The sequence below is a fragment of the Athene noctua genome, chromosome 2 (assembly GCF_965140245.1).
Source record: "Athene noctua chromosome 2, bAthNoc1.hap1.1, whole genome shotgun sequence".
In the NCBI taxonomy this organism is placed as follows: Eukaryota; Metazoa; Chordata; class Aves; order Strigiformes; family Strigidae; genus Athene; species Athene noctua.
The window spans coordinates 145,190,770-145,217,532 of NC_134038.1; the positions used below are offsets into that span (position 1 = coordinate 145,190,770).

The window sequence follows — 26,763 nt, forward strand, 5'->3', positions numbered from 1 at the left end:
TCTCTCCCCTTGTACTTACAGAAATGAGTAGCATTATCTCACTTACAGAGGATCCCAAATCACTTATTATCACGGTGTAGAGCTGTTGACTGACCCTAAGATGTAAAGGCTCTAAGAAATTTGCTTATATTTGGCTTAAAACTCTGTCAGTATAGCAGGGTGTAGCCTCCTCTTTGCTCGACTTAATCCCCCTGCAGAAATGTCAGCTCTCTAGCGCTTTGCTTTGGCCTACTACATGTGTACACAGGAGGGCATGAGAGGAGCACAGAACTCTAGAAGCAGCCCTGTTTAGCCACTATTTTGATAACCAGCGTTTTATTCCCTGTGGGGGACTTTCTTAACATGAAGCATTACAGTGCAAGCTAGCCAGATTTGCCAAAGAGAAGCTGATCTGTAACTGTGCATTAGGTAATGTTTGTATCTTTAGAGATTTAGGGCTTAATTCAGAAAGACCTCTACCTACTTGCATAAATATCCAGTTGAGCAAGGATCCTGGAGGGCCAAGGATGACAGAAAAGCAAAAGCGATAATATAAAAGACCTCATATTTAAGTGATTATTCCTGTGTTTTTTTGAAGAGCCTTTGAGACACTTCATGGCTTACATGTTTTTCTCCAGCCTATGGGAGTTTCATTCAGACAACAGCTTTGACGTAAAACTTTTCTTGTTTGTCTGTTTTGTTCTGTGAACTCAGGAAACATTAGCTCTCCCTGAAATTTCAACAAGGAACAGTTTATCTCCAATGCTAATTTCTCTTATTACTCACTGCAAAGTGTGTATTAGACGAAGGCTGTCTTGAACTACCCAGTAAATCTCAACAATTGACTAACATCAGATAAGCCCAGAGATAATAAATTTCAAAGACTTTTATTGAAACTGGTGATTTTCCACCCTTATGATGAAATGGATTAAGAAAAAGAATGTTTTCTAAATGTCAGGAAGGGAGGTACCTGGATGAATCCTGTTAACAAGAATGCATTTTGTCAAATCATCTTATATATGCTGTGCCTAAAAAATCAGTGAAGCAGAAATTAATACGTTCTAAACTACAAATGTCACTCTGAATAGGGAAAACATTACCCTAAAGATTGGTACTGGCATTTGTTTGAGCTATTTTCAGGGGTTCAGATATGAACAGGCAGAATTAATGCAGTTTTAGGCTTTCTGCTTTTCTTAACCATAACTTCAGAAACTCACCACTCAGTATAAAAAATAAATTATAAATACTGAAGAATCATTGCCTACATTGCAGGACTTGAGTTACAGTGTGCAGAAGTATAGAACTTTGTAGAAACCCTTGTAAAAAAAAACCAAACAGAGATGCTGTTACAGCTATGGATTTAGCCTCATGAGTTTTGCTTATTGTGTGACTTGAGATTCCAAACCTGAATCTATTTGCCCTAAAAACTGATAGCTGAATTGCAAAGCCACTGAATTCTGAAATGTTTGACAGATTCCAGACCTGAAATGTATGGCTTAAGTTCAATTATAACTGGGGGAAAACTCTGAAGAAGCTTATTTTCAACAATGTTAAGGTAATGGCCCAGAACAAGAAGTTAATTGTTTTCTGAAATCTGTATCCCTAGCCAGCAAAACCTACCGTAGACGGATAAAGACTAGCTTAAAAATCTGCACAGATCCTTTCTACAAGTTGAACTGGTGGTCCTGGAGCCTTCACTTGCCACTGCAGAAGCACCTCAAGGGAAATGGACATCAGACAGACACTGACAGCATGCTATGAGCCAAAAGAGGACAGTGAAATTCTGAATGTGTAGGTTTAGGCCTTATGTCAAGCAGTAAAGCAGATAATATACCTGGAAGCATGATGAAGGTGTACCAGACACAAGAAAGTATCAATAATAGAAAAGGAGGGACAGACAAGTAAAGTTAGATGATTAAGGAGCTGGGCTGGCATGTAACAGTCAAGACTTACCTACAGCTTGGTGAAGTGACAGGAAAGTGAGCACATCATAACCATGCTCAAAAAAGAGCAAGGGATGATGGAAGAATGGGACTGTTATGGGAAATTTGGTTAAATTATGCTAATAGTTACTGGTGGACGTGTAATTAGGTTAGAGGGCAGCTCTATTTAAAAAGGAGAATTCCTGCCTGGTTTTAATTGATATTTTGAAATGGAGAAGCCCATATTGCTATTCCTGAGGTTTACCCAAAAGCTTATTTTTCAAAAGAAAAAATCCAATTACTTCAGTAACAATTAGGCTCAAGTTGGAGAAAGCTTTCTGCAAACATCCCCTCTGAAATGTCAAAATACAAAACACATGTTTTATATATACATAAATATATTTATAATTATTATAAATAAATAAAGAGTTTCAAGTTACCTGGCAATAAACTGGTGGCCATAAAATATGACTCTATTAAAACTATCTAAACACCCATTTGCTTATGGTTTTGGGCAGACAGGAGTCATGGAGAAAAGGAATACTACTTATGAAAATTAAGTAGAAGATCTTATTTTAACAGAAAATTGTTTGCACCCTCTGTAATGGCTCTCTCTATATGACCAGCACTGCATGAATTTAACTGGATTTCAGCTGAGGATTTTCACAGCTCAGAAGTTACCCTGTTCAACGTCCTACCCCTTTTTATCCTCTTTTTTTTTTTTTTTTGAGAACAAACGCATTATGGCATATTCCCAACCAGTAACCCACTGATTTACTCTTTAAGGCAGGCAGTTTCTTAAAAGGTGTGCTCTAACCTCTACCACACTTTATACCCTTTTTCCTGACCTCATTGGGGCCCCAGTGCAGACAGTGCAGAGGATCATTACTTCTCAGAAGAGGCATATATCCTAATATTAAGTACAAACATTATAGATGCAAACCTACTTTTGGGTGCAGACTGGAAACAAATCACATTGCCTCAGTGTTAACAATGGCCTTTCAGTATGTCTGCTAAAGCAGTAATTTCTTTTACTTCTTTTTTAAACCACTCTTCTTGTTTGCTGCCTCATTTACAGCTAACAATAATACAAGCAGGCTCAGAAATTAAAAGAAAAAGTTTAATCGCTGAAGATTTTGCTATCTCTCCCAAGCAAACAACAAAAGTCCACAACCTTTTAACCTTTTCCATCCTATTTGCTAATTACTTATTTTGTAATTAACCCATTATGCATCTGTCATTGTGTTTTAAATTAAATCACTTTAATTGCTACTAAGTAGGGTTTATTTAGTTCCTGGTATGGTTGTATGGGGTCATGAGTGGGGAGCTGTTGAACCACTCTGGTTACATGTGGCTCTCTGCAACACTGCTGAAGTTGCTGAAGATAAGTTAAGCTGCTTTCCTTAGGTGATTTGATTTTAATGTCTAATAGCATATTTCTAATGGACAAAAGTTTACTGCAAATACAGGAGGGCATTTTTAATTCCTTGTATAAAAATCACATTGGACATTATTTTGTTTCCTGAAATAATTTTTAGTGAAGGAGTAATTATGCTAATAGTTCTAGAAAATGCTTATCACCACAATGCTTACTCAGCTGTATAGTAAAACTCTCTGAAATGCAACACAACTTTATGTTAACAACTGAACTTCAAATAAAGAGAAGATCTAACACATGGGACTCAGGGAATTTTAAGTATGGGGCTAACCATCAAAAGAGATCTTGTTTTCTGCAGTACAGCCCCTTCCACTTATGTGGCCTGACTCGCTTCACTGACCCTGCAGAAAATAACCACTTTTTTGCTGGGTTAAGTTTTGCTCTGGGTTAGTGAGTTGAATCAGAACTGCGAGGTGGCTGGAGAGTACAGCAGCTGGCACAAAGGGAATGGCAGGAGCCCACAGCTGCAAGGAGGGAAGGGAAGGGAGATGAGGTTCACCCTGTCTCATAAAATGGTACTCTGGAGGAACACAAGTACAGGTTTGCAACAAGAGTATAATAAACAAGAGTATTTATGACTCCATGCATTGAAATTACTTTTTAATTGTTAAAATAATTTCCAAAGGTTTTTGAAACACCTTTGAAGATTATAAGTCTTGCACTGGGGGAAAAAAACCACAACACAATTCATTATAATTTTTTTTTGTATTTAGATTCTCATACACTGAAGAAAGGCACTAAAAAGTGCTTGTTCTGCGTTCTAGAGAACGGCAATATGAATTGCTAAGGTCAGGCTTCTCTTTAGTACTAAACAAACTCAAGAATCTAGTACTGATGCGACATGAGAATAAATTTCCAGCAAGAACCCACCCAAGTCCACACCTCTGCTCAGTTACCTAAACAAAACTATGGGTCAAATAAATGATAAATAGAAGTCCACACATATGAAAACTGACAGATTTAGGAAGCTGAACTTCCCACATAGACTTTGTTCTCAGAATTCACTAACAATACTGAAATCCAAGATTAGCCTAGATGTTAAACATTTGCTTCACTGCTCCTACCAGAAAAAGAGTAAGTGTATGAAAATATAGGAGGTTACAGAGCACACCCTAATAAGCCCTTCCAAAAGACAGTCTGTGTCCAGTGAGGACGCTGTAATTAACCTCTGAAGCTTGCTATGTCGTCTATGCATTTTTACCTCCAGTTACGGGCTGCCAAGACACGGCACATGGCTGGAAGATCCTAGTGCAGCATTTTCTTGCTGCCAGATTTCTACCGTTGCCTTCATCCTGACACCTTCCTCACCAATCTGAGTAACTCCACACCTCCACGGGCAGCGTGCCTGGGGAGCTCACCTTGCCAACACCCGTCTTCACTCTATACCTCAGCAGAGCACCCCACCTCTGCATTCACTTTGCTAGCACTTCCACTGTGAGACAAGGCTTGCAGGTGCAGAGGAAGAAGATGAGGGACTGCGGAACAACGCAAAGGAGAATGCAAGACATAGTAGTGACTTCTAAATTTTTAACGAGGAGCCTTTGGATGGCCTTCAGGGACAGCACGGCCTGTCAGAAACAAGCCATCAAAAGCTCAATAAATAGGTAAATCTGTTGTATAGAGAGGAAGGATGCAGTCAGAAAGCTTATGTTTGCTTTGAAAAGGGGAAGAGGAGCAAAGATGCACCAATGGAACCGAATTAAGACTCGGAAAGATATTCCCAACAGCTGTATTCTGAATGTGCTTTAATATTATATGACCCATATGTGACTTGAGGTGATGAGGCTCTAAGCAGCTGTTTGAGAAGCTTAGAATGACAGAGAAAACCAAACCACTGGAAGAAGCAGACAGCTTTGAGGGTGAGCTGTGCACAGGTGTGCAGAGACAGGTCCACACTGGAGATAACACACGAGCAGCCCAAGCCTCCCTGAGGATGGCAGGGAAAGAACGAGCAGGGGAAATTCAACTTGTAAAGCCCTGCTCTGCACCACCTGCTTCGCCCGAGGGGTGCGAGTTGGACATCTGCAGCTCTTTGAGTTTCCCTGGTTTGCCAGTTGTTGGTGTGGTACCCTTCAGATCTTTCCAGTTTCACCATTGCCTGCATTCAACCCCTAAGAGAGGTAGAGTATTTGGGACTTAAGGTAAGTATTTATCGAAGCAGTGACATAAGGGGTCCTGAGAGGGCAGAGGGAGGTCAGTGTGGAAGCAGCATCCTGGTATGAGCAGACACACTTTGTCCAGAGTGCACCAAAAATTACATGGGGGAATCTTATCCAATCCCTTTATTAAGTTCATTAAACTCTCAATACTCTACTGCTTGGTGATGGCTATGTGATTGAGGTAACACCAGGGTATCAATCTGAGTTTCTCTACTCTCCTGAGCTAGTGGGATGGACCGGGCTTTTCTTTTAAAATGTAATTCTCTCCCTTCTTCTCCTTTCCAATTTGCCAATTTTCCAATTAATCTCTCTTTCTGTTCTAGTTTCTAATTTTGTTTGTGTGAATGTGTAACAGGAAAGCTGGATGATGCATTTCATTCCCGAGGATATAAGATCTGGGGGCTCTACTATCAAACACCAAAGCCACGGCTCTAATGACTCTATCCTTGTCTAGTGCTCCTCTCTGTGTCTGTCATCTGAAGAACAGATTCTTGAGGTACATAGCTGCCAGGAGGGGCAGTCACCATTCAAATGAAACTGTTCTAAAAACACAACACAGATGATTTCAAAGGTTACCAGGAAGATACCAAATCTGACCTGGTATGGAGCCCCATGGGTAAGACAGTGATAAAATGGGTTGTGGTCACAGCTGGTGCAAGCATATGAGACAGATTCAAAGAATTGGAAAGTCTTCTGTTCTAAAGCTCCACGTAAATGCTCTGCTCTAGTAAGGCATGGAAGACATAAACATGAGGATTATCCTAGTCAAGTTACCAGATGTGTTCTCTCTGCTTATCTCAGGAAAAACTGCCCTGAAAATGCAGACAATAAAGAAACGAAAGAAAGCCAAGAGAGAAGCCACAAGCAAAATAACTCCTGAACACAAGACAAGATGGAAATTGCTACTTGCTCGGTGGATTTCATTCCTCCATTTCACGTCATCTCTATTTAAGTAATATGCAGTTTGATTTTAGCCAGACACGGAGAGACGGTTTTTATGCCACTTGCATCAATCAGGAGAAGCAGAATGGGATGTCATCTCTGCATTGCTGATACTGAGGCTTCCCATGATTTATTTCAGCAGCATCACATGGATATTGAAAAGGACAGTGGAAATACACGATCTTACAAGTGATATTCCACATACTTCCCACCAGGCTTATTTGGAAACATGCTAAAAAAGCATCAGAGATATTCTTTTCCTGTTGCTTTCCATAGTGTCTTCAGCAGTAAAAAGTGTCAAAAGCAACACACCAATCTAAATTAAGGATGTACGCATCTTCGCATCTTCCCATCTTCCTATGATGGGAAGGAGCTAATCTATCAGAGCAATTTTAGAATTAATAAATTTCGTAAGTATTAATATATGGATCTAATCTACATTCAGTGTTACCCAAATTACCTTGTGCTGAAAGAAGAGGTTCTGTATAATGAAGAGAAACAAATGAAGCTCACAGAAAAATAATTAAAGCTAGGAGTTGCAATAAGAATTGAAGTCATCACTGCCTCATGTTCTGTGTTGAAAATTTATTCTTACGGTAACCCAGCTTCCTCATCCATAAGGTGGAGATGGCAATACTCACTTCAGTTCCAACAGTATGCCAGTAAGATCTACAGATAAGCCATAAGAATTGCTATTATTAATATTATATAAGCTTGGCATCCTTTTTTACTTCAAAACAGTTTTATAGGTTGCATTTCTGGTCTCGGATAACTTTTTTAGACCAGAAAAGTTATTCTCAATTTATTTACTAAATTTGGGCATATTCTTTGTCATTTACTTCAATTCTATTTTACAGCTTATTAGTTTTATGGGATTTTGTTCTCTGTATGATGTGGGAAAACAGTAGTGCAATGATTCAACAAACACCAGTTTTACCAACCAGCCAGATTTAACAGGCTATTTCTTGTTGTATCCTATAAACACAGTGAGCAGCCAATCTGATATTTAATGATGCAAACCATAAGCAGAGGTAGTGTTTTGCGCCAAGATACAATATGTGGAGATTGCAAAAGCTCATACTGAAATTTCTGTGGAAAAAATAATACAGCACGGAGGGTTCTGAGTTGTTCTTTTCTGTGAATCAAACCAAAGTATCTTTACTATGAAAAGCAGATAGATCTATTAGAAAAACCCTGAAGATATTGACAGAATGAGAGAACACCTCATATTGTCCATGGAAGGTATCTGTAACCAACTGTGCTTTTTATGGGAAAAGTTTATCAGAACAGGATTCCCAGATTTATTTTCATCTTCTGCCATCCACTAAGAGACTTTGGTCTGAATGATAAAGCAGTTTGCTTATAAGGGAAGCACAAAATGTACTAGCTTCTAAAGAGGGCTTATTTTTTTAGTATCTGTGAAGTTGTTGAAGAATCTTACATAAGAAGTTATTTATAATGACTTAAAATTAGAATTTTCTTTGAGGTATCCTTACCAAATTACAGAAAAAAAGATTTGTGAAACAGGATGAGGTAGGTTTTAAAACCAGCTGCTTGTTTTTAAAAAACCATCTTTGTAGATCTGTCAAAAGTGAGACTGATATGCTACTAGGATTTTCTGAACAGGCACAAAAACTACAGCTTTACAGTCCAAGGTACAGTGGACTATAAAGTGCTGTCCTTGCTCACATACAGACAATAAAATGAAACAGAAAAAAAGTCTTAAAAATTGAGAATGAAAAAGCAGAGTTGCCAGTAATGACCTGACTCTCAGTTCCTGAGTGCTTGAAGTTGATGGCACTGGACCATTGGAAATGGTTTAGTAACACAGACATCTCTTCTCTCCTGAACAAACTGACATCACTACAATCCATCAATTTGCTGGAATTCACAACCACACTGGGCTTTATTTCTGAGCTATTGTGGTCAACAGCTATAGCCAAAATATGTGTCTCTCTGCCAGCTCTCTTTTTTAAAATCATATATCCTTTTACTACATTTTACATGTATTTCTTCATTTTGGTTTTATTCATCCTTACTTTTTTTTTTTTTTTTTCCTTTTTCTTGTAGAGTAATGGGCTACAATTCATGAAAACCCTGCACAGCTGTAGAAATAAGTATTCTGTTTGATCTTCCAGGACAGATTTAAGATGTCATTGTCAGCTTTAGGATATCTGTCTGTATTAGTCATCCTGCCAGCATTAAGATAGTAAGAGAAAAGATAAGGGTCTGCTTGAAGGCTCACTGAAGCAGAGGGAGTCTTTCTACTGATGTCAGCTATTTCATACTATGTTCCTCTAGCACAGATTAGGACACAAAGAAGAGCTTCTCATGCCAAATTCTGTACTTAGTTTTTCATGTGCACTCATTTTTATTGAGCAGGCTCAATAAAGTCTACTGGGACCATCATTCCTGCAACCTTAACAACTTTTACCTTACTTTATTCAGTCTGTCTGGGCGAGGGGCCAGGCCTTCATATTTTACAAAGGAAAACCTTTTCCTCTGCCCGTTTGAGTTTATTCCTCCTTCTTACTTATTGTACTTCCTTCACCAGGTTCAAAGAAGTCGGTCCTTTGTTGGCTATCTACCCTTTGGAAGCAATAACACTGGCAATGAGATGGATTTTTCAGAATCGGGCCCAAAATATTTGCCCATGGGAACACATCATTTAGGGCTGTTACTTTTAGGGACAAAAGGGTCTGCCTGCCGAGCACCAAAGCCCAGCTCCCCTTTGAAATCTTGCCAAATTGGCTGGTGCCTGCCATTTTCATGTGAGTCACCGCCCTTGGCTGCAGGTCATGCGGCTGCTGGCAATGCTCCGGCCACAGCTCTCCTGCTCCCATGGCAGTGCCCGAGGTCTGCTTTCTTTCCAACACTGAAAACTTCCTGTGGGATCCGAGATGTCGATCCCAACCCACCTGTGGAGTCTGGGTGGGAATCCCTGCTCTTGGGGAAGATGCCAGGTGGGTAGACTGATGCTGCTAATACTGCTAACAAAAGCAATGGATAGCTGGATTTCCCCGACGGGTGAACGGGAGCTTGTCAAGAAATGGCCGAGTGTCACAGATGAGGAAAGGGGTGGGCATAAGACCTGTTGGGGAGTCCAACCACGCAGGGCCAGCAGGACCTATTGTGTCACCTAAGGCCAGGATTACCTAGGCAATGGTGGCTGAAAGAAGTTGGGATGGATGTGGAAAAATGGTATCAGGGAAGGAAAAAGCAATTAAGGGTGGGTTGTTTATCTGGGAGAAGACTGGAGTGGAGAAAAAAGGTACAAGGGCAGCAAGAAGGACTGTCAAAAAATGGCAAAAGGCATAACAGCAGATGCAAATAAGGTTAACCAGGGCTGCTTGGGGGTATCTATCAGGTGGCCATGCCCTTGACCACTGCAGCCTGTTGGCTTAAACCAGAACAACCAACCAAGCCTGTCGTTCTGGGCACACCATGAGTGCCGACCTGCTGCTGCAGTCAGGAAGATTGGGTGGGATGGGTGCAGGGGAAAATCCGAGAAGGGTGGATTGAGCATCCAGTGTTGCTGTGGTGGTGCCTGTGCCAGGCTTGACAGCATCAGCCTCTTCCTGACCTCCTCCTCCTCCTCCTGTGCACACCAGCAGAAGGAAACCCTCTCCTGCCAACACAGCGTCATCTCCTCAAAATTGCTTCAGCTAAACCAATAGAGGCAGTGGCACTTTTTCACTGGCATAGTTTCATATGTATTAGGGGCTTTGCCAGGATAATTTCACTGGCTAGGAAGGGATGATTATTTTTATATGCCTCTACACAACATATGTATGCTGGCAAAATCATTTGAAGTCACTTCACTGCTTGCCTAGTCCCAAAGAACGAGTTAACACCTTTCAATTCAGTGAGCAGCAGAGCGGGTAATGAAAGTGCATTGCCCATATTTCTTCACAAAAAACCTACATGAAACTATTGCATTCTTACATTGAAAGCATTATTTTTGTAACAATAGCAACTAGGTGAGAACAGAAGACTCCTCCTTTCAAATTGTTTTTTCCACTGGCACTTTTCTAAAATAACCCTTAGATCTTTCTTCAGTTAGTTTCATACAGACAGTTTTCCTTGTAAGTATTACTGTCTTTAGATACTGCACAAATTATCCTTAAAAAAAGTACATAGCCTATTATCCTCACAGACATACGAATCCAAACACCCCCGCTCAGAGTGTGTGGACTACTGATGCTGATGGGTGAAGCAGCTAAGGCTTAGTTTTCCAGCAGATAGATGTGCTGCCTTCAGGGGCCAACTACACTTCTGAAGTTAGCTTCAAATACGAAGTGAGATAGCAGGGAGAAAAAAGAATTCATCCACAAGAGTCAATATCCTCAAAAATAAAAGGAGAGTCCTACAACTCTCAACTGGAGATAGACAAAAAGAAGAAAAAGTGTCTTGTTCATTAAGGAGAAGACTTAATAAAATCCAGACACCAGCTTGCAGAAAGAACTCTGACTGGCTCCACACCAAGACATCTACAGTAGATATAAACCCATAAACTTCACTAAATATATTGCCTCTTACTCATTACAAGGTTTTTTAATGAAAACCTGTTCCATTTTCTCAGAGGCAGCGACTGAATCTCCCCTGAACAGCACCTCCTGCGTTCATAGCACATTTACAACTGAGTAAAGCACTGTTCAATGCTACAGATGCAAACAGTTGCACAAAGCTGCCTGGAGAACCTGGAGGCACTGGAGAATCCAGGCACCCCTAAGAAGAATCTGGGATGTTAGCCGTTGCCAGCATTCTTCTTGTTTGTTTTAGCAGCCCACTAGAATATTTAATAGTACCATACATTTTTTTTAATGCTCTCTCATGAAGCGGGGTATTTTATCCATAGTGCATTTTTTAATAGGAGCAAGATATTAAGCTGCTAAAGAAAAATCCCTGTTTGTTGGGATTTGTGCATCACCGAAATAGCCAATAGTTTGGAAGTAGATCAACCCACAAGCAGTGTCAGAAATCACATTTACAAGCTAAATAACATAAAATAACTTGTATGCTTTTTTTGTTGTTACTGCAGTGTGGGGAAAACTGACATGCAGGTAAAACAATTTTAGAGTTTTATTATAAAATACTGAATTCCCAACAGATTTTAAAATAGTGAAATGAGATGGAAAGAACTTTCACTGATTAAATTTTTAAAAAATCAAGATGAATATATGGGCAAATGGCTTTCCGTAATTCTCAGGCAGCGGTAATCACAGTTCTCCAGGTTTTTGATCTAAAACTCAGATTTTATTTGGAGCCCAGACATAACATTTGGTAGCTGTACACAAGAATGATCACGAGTGAAGCTCCTCTTTACAATGGTCGTCAGTTCCCTCTTTCAGATGGGTTGGATAAAGATGAGATTCCCAACTGAAGTAATTTGACTTTGCAGAGGAAAAAAAACCAACAAGCAGTCTGATCCTGAATCATAGCCTGATCCTGTTCCCATTTAATTCAAGAGAACTTCTACCCACTGCTTATATTCTTCCACAGAAAAGCAGAGATAGCTCAAGGCAGCAGGCAAGGTAGGCAGCAGCCTAGAGCAGAAAGCTGCCTACACCACCCAGGAGAAGATGGAGCGCAGCGCTCATTTGCAATTCCACAGCCCTCACTAGTACACTGTCTCACAACTCAAATGCACTGATTGAGACCAAGGGCTTCAGCTGAAATTTCACCAGGCTATGAGTACACATCATTTATAAGTCTCAGCTGCTCTGGAACTGGATAGCTGATTTCTGAAATATTCTTCCGTCTTACAAAATATGTATTACCATGCAATTCACCTCCTGAAGAAATTTACATTTTTATGTATTCACCAAATAAAGCCTCACTTGATGCTGGGGAATATTTTTTTCTCAGTATTCTTTCATAGCTGATGGATATTTTGTTCTGTTTTGTTCTGTTTTTTAAAGCCATGTAAAACAACTCCAGGCTGATTTCAGTTCCACACTGCACAGATTTCTCCCAGAAGACACTAACATTTTTCTTTCTGTGGTCTCAGGGAATATTTAACTATTTTATAATACAAAAAAGAACAGCTTCAGCAGGGATACTGAGAGACCCCCACCGTGGGCAACACTACCTACCTAGCAAGGAGACGCAGAGTCGAAGATCAAATCAGAGAAGATGAGAGACGAGAATAGGAAAGCCTCAGTGCTGCAAAACCCATCTGTGGTGCATAGGGCATTTCCTCCTGCTTTCGGGAGACAGGGACAGATCTGACTTGCCGGGCTCCAGAAGTGTGCACTGTCAGCCCAAATTCACTAGCTTAGGGGTGGGACTTAGCTTCCACTCCTCTCCAAGGCATCTCTCACTATGGGCAGCTGGAGCGGGTTCATGTATAAGCGCCATAAGGAACCCCGAGAACTAAGCCTGAAATAACCTTCAGATGCTGAGAAATAGGTGTCGCAAAGCAAAAGCTTCATGCATTTACCCTCAAAGGACTCCTGCACTGTGCTTAAGTGTTTTGATCTCCAAATAAAGTCACTGGTCCCTCCAGTGTGCAGGTGCTCAGCTCCTTGAAGGAACATAGGATAAAGCCCATATTCAGTTTGTTAGTCTCCTTTCATCCCCCCTTCATATAGACTCCTAACGTTTCATCCTTCTGGTCTTCCTTAAGAGTCAGGAAATATAAAGAAGTCAGTGGGTGTTTTTAAACACTTTAGTTGCCAAAGTATGACTTGAATGGTTATAATATATGATTCAACTCAACTGAGTTTCTCCGTGTCCTCATCATTTCAAGATTACCCGAAAGATTACACTTCTTTAGAGCTGTTTGTATCACCAAATCAGAAACTTCAAATGAAAATCTGGTATTTGCAAATTCCTAGTCAGAAACCATAGCAAGTGTCATTAGCTATCCAAACAATAGCGTGTAGAAAACAATTTCACCAATAAGGAGGAACACTTAGCAAGAATCCATTGATCAGAAGGCATTGGAATTACTATTATTTAATTTAGGGGTTTTATGTGATAATAATTTTTAAATTTTTTGTTAAGGTCACAAGAGTACTGCCAGGGACTTTAACTAAGAAAAAACATTCTTGGCTGTTGCTAAGAACTTGGAACATTTCTGGAAGGGAGCATATTCTGATCTGTCTTTCTACATGGGAATTCTCACCTGGAAGGTCAACAGCAGATCCCCCCTTTAGGGCTTCACTCTTAGCAATGGTCAGTCCACAGCTATCTGCATGAATCCTGATTTGCAAACATAAACCTGAAGTTTTTGCATACTTCTGTAGCTGGTTGCAAAGGATTTTCATTTCAGTATAATGCCACATTACTTAGCATGTGCTAACGCTCTCACTCCTTCTCTGTATTGCTATTACAAGTCAGTCTGCTGGTAAGGAAATCTGGGTTCGTTAATCTTGCCAATACTCTGCACTGTGTCATGCGCTGCTCATTAGGAACCACAGGCAACCAGACTGTCTCAGCTGATCAGTTATAAAAGTCACAGGAGCCTTTCCCATCTCGCTGGTAATAAAGACATGAAGTCTGCCACTATCACAATTCTCTTCAGAACAATAAAAGCAGCAAGTGCTAATTAAATAAGGTGCCACGGTAGGCTGTACAGCAAACAGCATTCAGAATGAACGCTGGAGTGTGAAGGGCGGAAAGCTTGCTTCCTCTTTCCAAGAAACATAGCAGAAAGTTAAACACCGAATAACCTCTCTGAAATAGTACAATCTGCATGTATTTTCCCAACTTGTGCATAGCAATGAGACATCCTTAAGCCTCGAGTTAAGAACTTAATTGCAGCTATCAATGGGCTTTTAGCATTTTGACAAGTCTGAGTTCATTCTTTCGATGCAGACATCAGCTCCAGTCCACCAGTGGATTTACTTTCTCTGTCCATATGGACACACTAGCAGGGTGGGTACTGCCTGTAATTCATGAGCAAGATTTGCAGTAAGTGCAGGGTGAAGTACAGACGGACAGAAAAGGTTTCATCTTACAGGGTTTTATATAAACTCTGGTGTACTAGAGGTTACCTATCAGGACTATTATAGCAGGTCTTGCATGAGACAAAGCAAACTCCTCACCATGTGGGACTGAGGGAGATTTGCTACTATGTCTCTTGTAAATCCAGGCCCATTTATGCTAGCTTCAAATGCCACACCTACCCTGAGCAACCTCTTCTATTGCTCATCTATTCCTTTAATTAGAGCCTTTTTCCCAGTACAGAGTTCTCTTACCGTAAATTCAACTCCCAGTGTCCTGCTATATCCACAAGCAATGCTGGCTTTCTCTTTTCTTCGCGGCTAACTTCTTTGCATTTCATGAGAAATATTATCATGGTCTTCCCAATCATCTTTTTGTAAAGCCAAGCATCTACGCTTCGCTAAACACTTACATCAAACTCAAGCTTCCTAAGCCTTTGATATTTCTTGTTAGTCTCATCTAGACTCTCTCCTGTTGCTCGTTATCTCTCCTACAATACAAAACCCACCTGGAACCTCAGCAGGACAACGTAGTTATGTACACATTTTTCAGTCATTACTTAGGGCAATCCATACATTAACTATTCCAGGTTATTTCCTCTGCAGTAAATCTGCTTTCGGTTTAAATTAAATTATGTAGAGATCCCACTGAAAGAGGAACAGAAGTGTCCAGTTATGCAGCTCACCTGGAGTAGCTACTTTGTCTCAAGTGTTTAGCTGACATTTTTCCAAATTAACGTTGTCCGTATGTGCACACACACAAATGTATGCATTCCCCCATTTCAGACCTGATGTCTGGATCTATCCTTCATAAGATGATTAAACTTTCAACAGTTCTGCACTTTAGTGACAGCTATCAAAGACAGAAGGAGAATGTCAGTCAGCATTTCTGAAAATAAGAGTTAGCTTTGCAAGACCATCTTTTTCAGCTATCTGGGCTCTATCTAGATTTATTTTTATTATTGTAATGAACATTTTTATTATTGTAATGGATTAGATGTCATTATTGTTCACCTAAGAATATATTTAAATGAAGTCTTTAATGTTACTTTACAGGATTAATCAACACCAATTTTCATTCACAGTGCAGAAAAGGTCAGTATGCAAATTTAATATGCTAAAAATGGATCTGCTCTGAGTAATGCCCAATCAAGTTAATGAAACTACATCCTGAAGACAAAGTTTAGCTTTTTGTTTTACCTCTGATATTTTGAAACTGTTCTACAGACTAACGCGTGATTCAAAATGTCAGGGAGAAAAATGAGAAATTAAGTAATGCAGAAATAACATTTTCTTTCATTATGCACAATCTATTTATACAGTGGCAATTTCTGCATTACTTTTTCCATGAAAAAAACACACTGATTATCAATCAAAGTTTATTCTGCTTTTCTTCAACGTCAATCTTTTTCTATTTAAATTGGAGTATATATGTAAATTGTAACATTACTTATTATTTCTATATATATATTAAATGAACATTAGAACATTAGCATAACCTATCTTTTTTTGTATCAGGGAAGCAATAATAATCTTTTAAACTATTTGAAAGCAACTACATAATTCTGAAGAGCAGTCTGGTCAGTATGATCTTGAACCTTTTGCAGGTGACAAAGAATTTTGTGATTTTTTTTTTTTTTGTTGTTAGAAATTGGGAGCTTGTAACATCATATAAAACCATAAGCAAAATGATCCAAAGACCAATGACTTAATGAACGCAAGATCAGAATATGTTTCTTCTATTAAATATCTGAAATCTTCAGATGGATGGGGATGGAAAAGTGGAAATAATTGTGTGGTATGCATACTGCACTTAATGTGCAAGTTTGTAACTAAGAGAACAACTGAAATACACACAGAATATGTAATAGTTATTGTACCTGCGAAGTACCTATGGCAAACTGCTTAATTTTACATATTTATGGACATGATGCTGGTGCTTAATACCTACAGGAACAAGTTTTCCTGGGTAAAATCGCTCAGCAATAAAAGAGAATTTGATAGGTATAACAGTTTTATCCACATCCATCTGAATCCACCCATTAAAAAAGTCCTTTGAGACTAACACATCCCAGAATAAAACATAATGGGAGACAGGCATGCTACATAACTTTCCCCAGCTGAACCATCCTTATTTATTAACGAGGGCTTCTGTTCAGCATAAAGCTACTCACATTTGTCATTTTTCCCAGCATGAGATTTCATACAGATTGAGCTTGTTTTATTTTTCAGATATTTTTTCTTTAATTACCAGTAAGATTAACTGCTAGGTCCTTCCATCAAAGTGTTACTGTATTGAGATGCATTAATACTGGAAAAATAGAAAGGAATAAAATTCAGAGCCTATCTTCATTTGTTCTTCAGTATTACAGGAGTTCTAGATCATGTCAGAAAAAGATGCATCTAAGGATGGCAAATACTGTGCTGTTGTATGAGCTCTAGAATTACAGACATGAAATTCTCACAGGTCGAAACAAAGATCACATCACTTGGATGCAGTCCTGTGTAGATTGAAACATGAAGAATATGGCATTTTTCTCTGTCCTCTTCCTAAAAATTCCAAATGTTTGTTTTTGACATCTGATGGGCATTCAGCCGTTATCTTCATGAAAGCATCTATTAAAACTAGCACTTTCTTCCGATGTGGTTGCAAGTCCACTATGACTGCAATTCTTTTCCTTCAACAAATCTTATTTACTGTCACTGAATTTCCTCTGCCATCGTATTACACAGTCACACTCAGTACTGTCAGATCCTTCTACAACTCTTTTCAGTTGACTCTAGCACTGTCAGCAAGCTTTATTACTTCAATATTAACCCCTTTTCCATATGTTGAACCACCCAGGCACTTGGACTGATGCCTACGGGACTACATTGGTGACTTCCCTTCATTGTAAAACCTCGACCATTCACTCCCTGTTGCTTCCTAAGTTTTAACCTGATATTAATTCCATGAGAAGAGTTTCCCTTTCATCGCACGGCAGCTTTAATTCTTTATAAGCTTTCAGGAAAGAACCCTGTTGAAAACTTCTGGAAATCCAAGTAGTTTATAACTGGATCACATTATTTCTCCAAATCACTGACTCCCTTGGAGAACCAGGCAGGACTTAAGAATTTTGACCTCTCCCTGTTAAGCCATGCTGTTTAGCCTGCATGATGAACAACACGATCCTAAATTATAACTGATTCCCTGTTCCCATTCATTCTACGCTGCAGCACTAAACTGTAGCTGTGGTTTGATAGCACTCATCATCCTGATCAGCTTTTTACGCACATGTAACAGAGTTTGGCTGTCAGCAAATGAATGGTTATGCTTTTCGGAAAAAATATTTTTTACAAGATCATTATTTCCCATATCAGTTTTTTCTTTCCTTCCTTCTCCATTGCAATAAAAATGAAAGGAGGTGTGGGAGAGAGGAGAAAGCTCTCAAAATGGAGAAGGTAACTTTTTAGAGTTCATTGCAAAGGAAACCAACAAATCTAATACCAACAGAGTAGCCCAAATTGAGGGCTTCCAAGCTCACAGGTGACTTCAAAGCTTCAGGGGACAGAGGAGGACATTTCCAATGCAATTCCCTAAGGTTTATTTAAATAAGGTTTACTGGAGTGGCCAATCCACTCCACCATCACCCTCCCTCCCTCTGCCCCGTACCTTTTGCCTGTCAGATGGCTTTCACCCAGCCCAACAGGGACACCAGAGTCTGAAAATCCTGCAGGTTCTGGCAAGCCCCGTGGCAAAATGAGAGCTGGACATGAGGGAAGAGAAGCTGGTGGTGTCTCCCTCGAGTGGGAAGCTGGGAGGAGTGGAGCACCCATTGCTGCAGCCAGGCACCCAGAGGAGGAGGACACCATGGCAGCACCCCTGGGGTCGCCCTCAATGCAGCTAGGATGGAATGGGGTGTAGTGCACTGTTTAGTGGGTTTTTGCATAGTTTCTCCCCACAGCTGACAAAAATTTTTCCTGCTGCTGACATATTTGTTGCTGGAGTCTTGTAAGACAAAGTTTCAAGAAAACCCAGTTTGGGGAACAGGGCTTATGCACCCCCTGGACTTGCAGCCTCTCAGGGAAGCTGAAATGTAAGTGCAGCTGGGAACCCTGGGCTGTCTAGGCACAGCTGAGGGGTGCAGGGCCACCAGCTCCTGACAGTCTGGGAGCATGTCCTATCCACTGGCTTAGGCAACACCAGGCCCCTCACTATGGAGTAGTCTGTCAGGAATAAAAACAGGGTCATCAGGAAACTGTCCCCTGGGTCTAGCACAGGCTTACCTAACCCAATAGGTTTTGAATTGAACTCTTCATTCAGAAAATTGTAGCTTTCCATTTAAAATTTCATCCTGACATTCCATTAACAAAGCTCCAACGTATTTTACCTCATGCTTTCGCATAGCAGTTTTGTCACAGTATATCTGACACCGGAGCGGTAGGTATAGGCTGATGATTTAATATTGCGCTTTTACTGTCATGGCTAAAGAATTTTGGCTGGCTGGTAAAGCGGATAGCAGACAAAGGCCAAAGTACAGTTATTCACACCCTGTTTTATGGTTTGGTTTTTCTCATGTTATGACATGAGATGCAAGAAACACAGCACAAAGGGTTCTATCTGCTAGAACAGAGAAATGCAGGATTCCTACCACAGGAGAAAAATCCATTGTGATATTCCCGTAAGTATTAAAATACTTATCTTTTGAGACACTTATAACTATTGGAATATATTCATAGATACATATATATGGACACAGACAAAACCAGAGAAATCTTATGTCTTATTCTAGATAACACTTGCAACATACTAAAAATAGTTCGCTTGTATCATACTGTATGCAACCAGGATGTCCTTTTAAAAGTGACTCTATTGTTACAGATTCATGTTCATCCAGATAAATTATAAAGAGATCAGCTACTGCTTATTGGAAGGGGTATTTTTTCCTGGCTTTATAATTTAAAAAAATAATTCTTATGGATCAATCCTGGTAAAAATACTTGAAAGCAGGAATATAAGAGCCACAGCCACCTTTCCTAAAGATGTTTTCCAAGCAAAATCCAGGTTCCAGTTCTCTGTATTCTAATGTTGGCAGCCAATTACTTTTCTGGTAACAGTCTGAACAAGATCCCAAATCTGAAAAAATAACAACCTCTAAGAATATTCAGGTCTAGAAATGCATGTTCCACTAGAACTCTAACCTTCTTCAATTGTATATACATTTTTCAAGAAAGTGAAGGCAAGGTCTGAGCAAATCAAAGTGCAAAATTGGAAGCAGGGGGGAGGGAAACGTTTCCACAGATTAAACTACTACACACTGCAGATTTTGCATAGACCCGCAAATAGGTAGGTCAGAAAACAAAAACACATGAAAGAGTTGAAAAGTGAAACAATGTAGGTTTTAGGAGCCAAGATTAATCATCTCTCTTTCCTTTGAAAAAGAGCATTCCAAAAAAGCATCACCAAAATGCAAGTAAGACACCACAATAAAAAGATGCATCATGTACCACCAAATAGTCAGTGTTTGAAGAGACATCACAAAAACTGCATCATAGCCTTATTGAAATAGATACTTAATCCCACAGACAATCCGTAGTTTAACTGAGTACAAATAGAAGTGGTTTAGATGTCACTTTATGTTCAGCTCACAAAAATACAAAAATAGGCATTTGACTCTTTTTTATTCCTGCTGTTAACAAATCCAGAAGAAATAGAGTTTTTGCTCTTTTGGTACATCAATGCATATTTTTGCTATGTTAACCTGAAAGAATTTGTCATCCTGTATCTTTGAGCTGCACATGTATCAGAGAGATAAATATCATAGATAAAAATGAACCTGTTTTAGAAACAGACTTTCTGCAATCACAAGCAGAGAGTTAACTTTTTACTTTCCAAATCACAAAATATTAAATACTGAAATATTCTTTGAAACGTTAACATTTGATTTTTTTAAATAATATCCTCAGAGATTTCACAACTTTCACTTTAACTTGAGGTTAGTAGGTTACAGCAACTTTTATTGCTTCGCTGGACATAGTACTTTTTATGTGTGCTTTTGTTCTGCCAGAATTGCCTAAGTATATATGAATAAGTTTGGGGGGTGGGTTGTTGTGGTTTTTTGTTTTGTTTTTAAAGAATGCATATACATTTAAATGAATGCTTTTGCTTTCTGCTTTGGTTTTCAATGAGCAGAATTTCTGACCATGCAGCGTCTTGCTATTGTTCCTGTCGGTACCCACCACATCTGCTCCACAGAACTTCCCAAATTTATTTATTTTTCCTGTAAATCACGTTGTATTTGTATGTAAACCTTACACAGAACTGAAAAGAATTTAATGAAATGTCCTCAACAGCCCATCACAGAGCCCGGCTCCGCGTGTGAGAAGGTGGCAGTGATCTGACACTGGCTGGGCTCTGCATTTGCCTCTCCCTGTCTCATTCTGGCAGAGGAGAGCCCACCCAAAAACTGCTGGCTTCTCTTTTCAAAAAAGATCTCTAAATGCCACATCTTGAAAAGCATGAAGAGGAAACATACATTTAGAAACTGTTTCACTGGCTGCAGGAGAGCCTGCAAGGCAGCAACGGAGAAAAAGAAAAGAGAGGACTCACCAAGATACATCCTGACGTAGGGAGAACAGTTTGGGTAGCAACCCTCAAGAGTCTGGAAGTTAATACTCTGCTTCTCTCCTCTTTTCCTTTCTCAGTCCCCCCCACTCCTAATTTCCCCATTTAAGGGAGAAAATAACAAGGCAGAAGATGCCAAGAGACTTTCATGACATAAACAATAAGGCCTTCCTGTGCCAACATTTCCTTTAAAAACACTTGCCAATAAAGCTCCTGGAGGCCAGCAAGAGAAAGAAATGCCGAAACAGCCGTGACATGAACTTGGCATATTTTCTGACTCACTCTCTTCCCTTGAGACAATCCCTCCAAGAGAATGCTGAAGGATAATGGGAAAAGAAAATTTCTTCCAGTGAGAAGGACTTCAGCTGCCCGTGCTATACAAGAAAACTGCCAATTAACTTTATTTCTGTTTACCTACAGCCTCGCTCACGCAGCCACCTCCGCTGCCATGTTTCCTGACTCACACACTCATGTTTGCACATTCATCTTGTAATCCTGATGTCTGAGAAAGGCAAGGAGACTTTTTTAAAAAAAAAAAATACCCTGAGAATCCCTGACTCCAAGTAATTTCTGAACAGCAGGGAGAATGGTCAATAACTGATAAAGGGTAGCCAAACACTTGGCTGGTTCATATACTAAATCCAAATTTCCTTTTTCCTTATCCCTGCCATTTATACTTATTTTATAATATTTTTTTAGTGCCAGACATGCTAGTCTATAAAACATAAAGGATGCTCATGTATCTTGTGAATCTGTAATGAAAGATCGTCGAGATTATTTTGTCTTGTTAATCCATCTCATTTTGAGTAATACCATGTTTTCAAAACTAAATGGCATGTTAAAACCCAGAAATTAAAGTATCTTTGGAAATCAGCATCTTACACGCACAAACATGCATTCACTCACTCCTGGGGTACAGCTGTCCCCTGCCAGAAGTCCTCATGGGCAGGAACATAGGGGTTCAGCTGTGTCCTCTCATCTGCACCTTTGTCTTCACCTCCAGTGTGAGAGGACGCTCCCAGGAGGCTGGAGCCCAGCTCCCGAGAGAGGGGACAGGCAGGAGGCAGGCCAGTGTGATGGCAGGGGGCAACACGACTCCTCCTCCACCTCGAAGCAGCTCTTGACTGCCTCAGGGCAGGGGCTGGCAGACAAAACGCACCTCTGGCCAGGCTTTGCTCCAAGGCTATCACCCTGCTGTACTAGACAGGGCAGCAAACCCCCATCTTGTTCTAAGACAGACCAAGCAGAAATTTGTGCTGCTTTGGGGGGGGTTCTTTGATTACTGGTCTCAGTCTTGTGGTGCAGAGACACCACTTCTTCCTTCCACATGTACCCGATTCAGGGGACCGTGCAAAGATACCTCTATCCCTCTGTGCGAACCCTGCACCCTGTTACTGAGTTAGCTCATGCTCTCTCTCTGTTTCTAAGAAGGCAGCGAGCACTGCCAAGTGCTCCTCACTCGGCTAAGGGTTGTTATTGTTGCTGGGGTTTCTTCGGTTTTGCATTCAACTCCTTAGATTAGCATCAGGGTATCACATATCAAAATAACCACTAGTGAGGATTTGCTGGCCTGCTCAGAGTGAGGGTTCACCATACCTACAGCTGCATAATTTTACCGTAATGTAGTCTGATATCATACACCCCTGGTTTCTACTTTCTAATAACTTGCTGCTTTAGCACTTGGGCTTATGTCACACTCGGCAAGTCTCCTGACTCTCCTCTAAGAGCCTGTCTATCCCTGAAGACCCTCAGCAATCATATCTAAGCCAGTGCCACCAGACTGCATAATTTTGGTTTGGGTTTTTTAGTGGAATTTTTTTCTTTTTGGCAATCCCAGCTAGTATGGCTCTGATGGTAAAATACTGTAGTATGCTACAATGTATATAATTTACATTAGGAGTTATCTAATAGCTCACCTTTACTCCATCAAGATCGTTGAGCACCCTGTGAAGACACACAGACACACACGGTGCAAGCTTCTTTTTTCTTAACCATCTTTTTCTGCCCACTCGCAAAGCTAACACTGGTTTGTTTTTAGGTTTGTTTTCATCAAAACCTGAGAAAATATGTGTTTTTTTGTAACACCACCAGGGCAAGCCATCTGTGGTTGGCTGGCAAACTCTGAAATTCAGGGCTGGGGCAGAAATATTTAGGAGTCAAAAAAAGCTGACTTGCTCAAGAAATTAAAGCCCTTCTGACAATCTTCCAAAGAGCCCCTGAGGAAAAGGGAGGGAACCAGAGAGACTCAAGGAAAATGGATGGGAGCCCAGTGTGGAGATTCAGGCCAGAATGGTTCCAGGCCAAGAAGGAAGGCTGGCAAGTAGACAAATACAGGCTTTCATAGGCAGCATTGTAAACAAGACATTAAAAATATTAATCCATTTAGATTTCAAGCACCAAGATGAGATTTACTTAAGAAGCAGAATTATGCTGGTAATGGGTCCTCAAACATTTCAGCTGAATGTCAAAACTTTTGCTCAGCTGTATCAAGTGAAAATACAAGGAGCTGTTGACACTACAATATTCAAACATTCAATCGTACGGCAGGGCTGGAAAAACACAGAGGAAGGCAAAGGAATGCATGAGCCTTGAGCAGAAACTCAAGTCCTTGCAAGGAAACTGCATTCACAAATTATTTTTACTTTCATTTCTATACCAAAATAATAAATTGAAGGAGTGAAATAATTTCTTAAAACCAAGCTTTCTTTCAGAAATCTTTTCAAATAAAACATAATTACTTCTACTGAAATACTTTGTTTTCAAGTAGAAGCAGTCATCTAGAACAGATTGTCTTCTTGCATGAGAGAAAGTTTAAGTAAAATTTGAACACCTAGGACTTTGTAAAAAGTTTCTTCTCTCCTACAGGAATTCAGCATGTGTCCCCTTTTCCCCTTAGAAAACATACATTTATTTGAAATGACTATTTTAATTTGTTTAAAAAAACGTATCAGAAAAATAATTTTCCCTCAAAGCAGACAGGCATTCAGGACAACTGAAGTACAGAAACACAGAAGAAACACATGCTTTTTGATGCACATGGTAACTGTCATGTCACCTTAAGCCTGACATGGCCAGGAGACTCACAAAGCTTCTTCTACATGCTGGGGAGTAGGGTTCACAAGCTTATCTACCAAGGGACAAGTGTGTCCGGGGAGGCCCACAGGGAAAAACAAGTGCCTTAAACAATGAGCTGCAGTTATTTTATGGGATTCAGGAACTGAGAGAGACATGAATCAGGTTAAAGGAAAGACTAATATTTCTTGAATTAGCGAGGTTGAGCCCTCATGGAAGTCCATGTGCACAGTCTGTGTTCAAGAGAGGTCTTTTTCCCCTCTCAGTAGAACTGACAATCATTGTAAAATGCCACATGTAGAGGAACTGAGATATCTCCATTCAACACACTAGGGGCATTCTAAAGAAAAGGCTAACATTCTCCATTACCTTTAGTCACATAAAAAAGTATTAATTTACTAAAAAGGATAGAACAGCATCCCATCTCTTGTAACCTAGGATATACTATACACCCCTCAGAATTATATTTCTTACCAGGTTTCCAAAAAAAGAACCAAAATGAAAAGATAAAAAAACCCCACTAAGCTCTTTTCCTTGCTTCTATCTGTAGCCACTCATAAACTTATCTTAAGCTTTCTGCAGTATCTGAAATGGAAGATCTGAGCAAAGGAAAAACTCAAAACACAGGATTAAAGAAGGAATAACTTCATTCTGCTTAGGAGTGAAAAAACTAGATTAAAGTTTAAAGAATCTGAAATTTTATAACAGTTTAAACATTTAAATGCAAATGAAAGTAGCAACACATGAATTATAGAAATTCTGTAGCACTCCTGAACTTATGAATCATACTATGAAATTTGCTTTCTGCACTTTCAATGTAACCAGAATGAAATACTGGCACCTCAGATATTTTGAAATGATACATAAGCAGCACATTTAATAGCATTGATTTTAATAAGTTAGCATTCTATCTCAGATGCATCTGTTTCAAAATGTACTAGCTGAAGGTATTTTTATGAAAGCTATTTGCCTATTACATACCACAACCAGTGCAACTGCACAGTCCAGGGAGGCATTTTCATCACACAAAATGAGAAGCCATTAGCAAAACACTGCTTGGCAAACAGTAGCTCACACACTGAAGCTGCAATATTATCGCGGCTTTCCTACATATTAAGCATAGGACTATGTTCAAAGTAAACATGTGGTCATAATTAAATAATAATTATGACTAACATTTGTGTAACACCATTCATCCAAATAGTTTAAAGCACTAGGTAAACCTGTAAACAATGGGTCTAATCCTGCCCCCTTTACTCACATAATACCATGCAGTTCAAATGGACTATGTAGATCTTGTCTACACACAGTCTTAATTGTTCTCAATTAACTCCATGTGTCAACACTCATTCCAGTGAGTCTTGTTCCTGTTTAGCTTAATTCTCTTACTGCTTACTACCAGGTGAAAGTACTGCTTCTACACTCTCACTGATTTAACATCACTCTTACAGACACTTTCCTACACGGATCCCATGGGGCTTTTCAAATCTCAATGCAGCCTCACTTCTCCTAGGGGCTACTAATATGACAAATATTCTTTTACAGATGAGGAAGTTAACTTGTTGTTAGTAAGCTTAAGGGATTGACCATCGCATCTGACTTGCATCTGTAAATCCAGGACATACAATTTCTATTCTCATACCTTAAAACACACAAATAGCCCTCCTCAGCCATCATGCTCCAGAGTAAAACCACAGGAAATGGTAAGAACAGGAAAATTCTGCAGTTTCTAAAAATAAAATATATTTGGAAGTAGACATGCTCAAACCACTTTTATGAATCTGTGGTACAAACTATGTCTGTTACAGAGACCCAAAGCTGCTAAATCTTTTTTTTTGTTGTTGTTTTTTTTTTTTTTTTTTTTAAATCATGAAGAACTTGTAGACCTTCCTGACATTTTGGTGTCAGTCTGCCTTGACAGTCAAGCAATAGGAGAACAAGGCGAGAGACCAGGAATACCTGAGTCAGATTTCATTTTGGCTCTGCTATGGACAGTTACTTAACTTCTTTGCTTCAGCTGCGGTACCTGTAAATCAAGCCAAACAATCCCTTTCTCTTATGGATCTTCTGAAATTCATGAAAACCCCTATGGCCCTTTGAAGACAAACACTGTTTACAGTGTTAGCTATTACTTAGCTTTTAGCATTTTTGACCTTCTATCTTAAATTTTGCGTAGAAGAAAATCACTGTCACAGCTTATTCACACCACAATTTAGTATATATTTTCCTTCCAGTTATAATTTTCCTTTCCAAGAGGTATGCTCAATTTTAGCTCTTACATGTATTCCATGTAACTTTGGCATACATCAGAAAGCTTTTTTTTAGCACCAGACAAAAGCACTGTAAAATGTCATCCACTGCTGAACTGTCAGCAAAGCTCACACTAGTGCAGCAGTGAAATAGGCTGAGCTTTTCCCCTTGAAATCTTCTAATGGGTTTAGGCATTTCTCTGATGTAAAATTACAGTAACTGCCTCACCTAGCCTCGCCTAGCACAATGTGGTCGAACCTGAAAAGAACCTAGTGTCACAACATCAATCCCTACCATAGACTAAATCCTGCAAAAATTACTGCAACTTCTAACACACTGTAGAAGGATTTCTTGTGAATTCAAGAAGCTGCACAGCTGCTAGTTAGTAAGGACACAGCTCTCCTTGTTCACTGGTAACACCTACAGCTGTGCACTCTTAATCCCATAT

At 39.7% G+C, this 26,763-nt stretch overlaps 1 protein-coding gene across 6 annotated transcripts in view; it reads right to left on the reverse strand.

Moving 5' to 3' along the window:
* Nucleotides 1-26,763, reverse strand: part of THRB (thyroid hormone receptor beta) — a 166,549-nt gene that overhangs the window by 54,609 nt on the left and 85,177 nt on the right. The gene's annotated exons all lie outside the window — the stretch shown is intronic.